At 36.2% G+C, this 707-nt stretch overlaps 1 non-coding gene across 1 annotated transcript; it reads left to right on the forward strand.

Annotated features, from left to right (window-relative positions):
* Window positions 1–243: 243 nt before the first annotated feature.
* On the forward strand, window positions 244–350 carry LOC116558554. The gene has a single exon (XR_004272060.1). It is a non-coding gene; the product is annotated as a U6 spliceosomal RNA (small nuclear RNA).
* Window positions 351–707: the final 357 nt, after the last annotated feature.

Genomic DNA, 707 nt, shown 5'->3' on the forward strand with positions numbered 1-707 from the left:
TTATTATTATTTATTTATTCTCTTGATCTTGGCTTGCTGCAACCTCCACTTCCTGAGTTCAAGTGATTTTCCTGCCTCAGACTGCTGAGTAGCTGGGATTACAGGCACATGCCACCATGTCCAGCTAATTTTGTATTTTTAGTAAAGATGGGGTTTCATCATGTTGGCTAGTCTGGTTTTCTCAAGACTGTAATCCCAGCACTTTGGGAGGCTAAGGAGGAGTATTGAGTATTTTTTGAAGATATGCTGGCTTCAGCAGCACATATACTAAAACAGGAACAATACAGAGAAGATTAGCATGACTGGTGTGCAAGGATGAAACGCAAATTCATGAGGTCTTCCATATGATTTTTAAAAAATGAAAAAGTAAAGATGCCCAAGTGATTCTGAAGTGCAGTAATGTTTAGAAGCCACTGGGTTATAGAAAAATAAAGGTTAAAAGATCATCCAAATGTCATTCAATGTTGAGATGAACAGCATTCACATTTTGACAGGATGGTTTCCATTTTTTATTTTGAAACCTTTGTGCATGGACATGTTTTATTATGGGGCTTGGGGATGGACATGTTTTATTATGGGGCTTTCTTTGTAACTACAGTCACAAGGTCACCATTTTATATCACTACAGCACAAAGAACTTCAATTTTCCACCCTAATTATATACTTGATATTTGTATAATTTGGGGAAAATAGTGTAAAAATTAGAT

The sequence above is a fragment of the Sapajus apella genome, unplaced genomic scaffold (assembly GCF_009761245.1).
Source record: "Sapajus apella isolate SASKATOON/1434 unplaced genomic scaffold, GSC_monkey_1.0 scaffold21, whole genome shotgun sequence".
Taxonomy (NCBI): domain Eukaryota; kingdom Metazoa; phylum Chordata; class Mammalia; order Primates; family Cebidae; genus Sapajus; species Sapajus apella.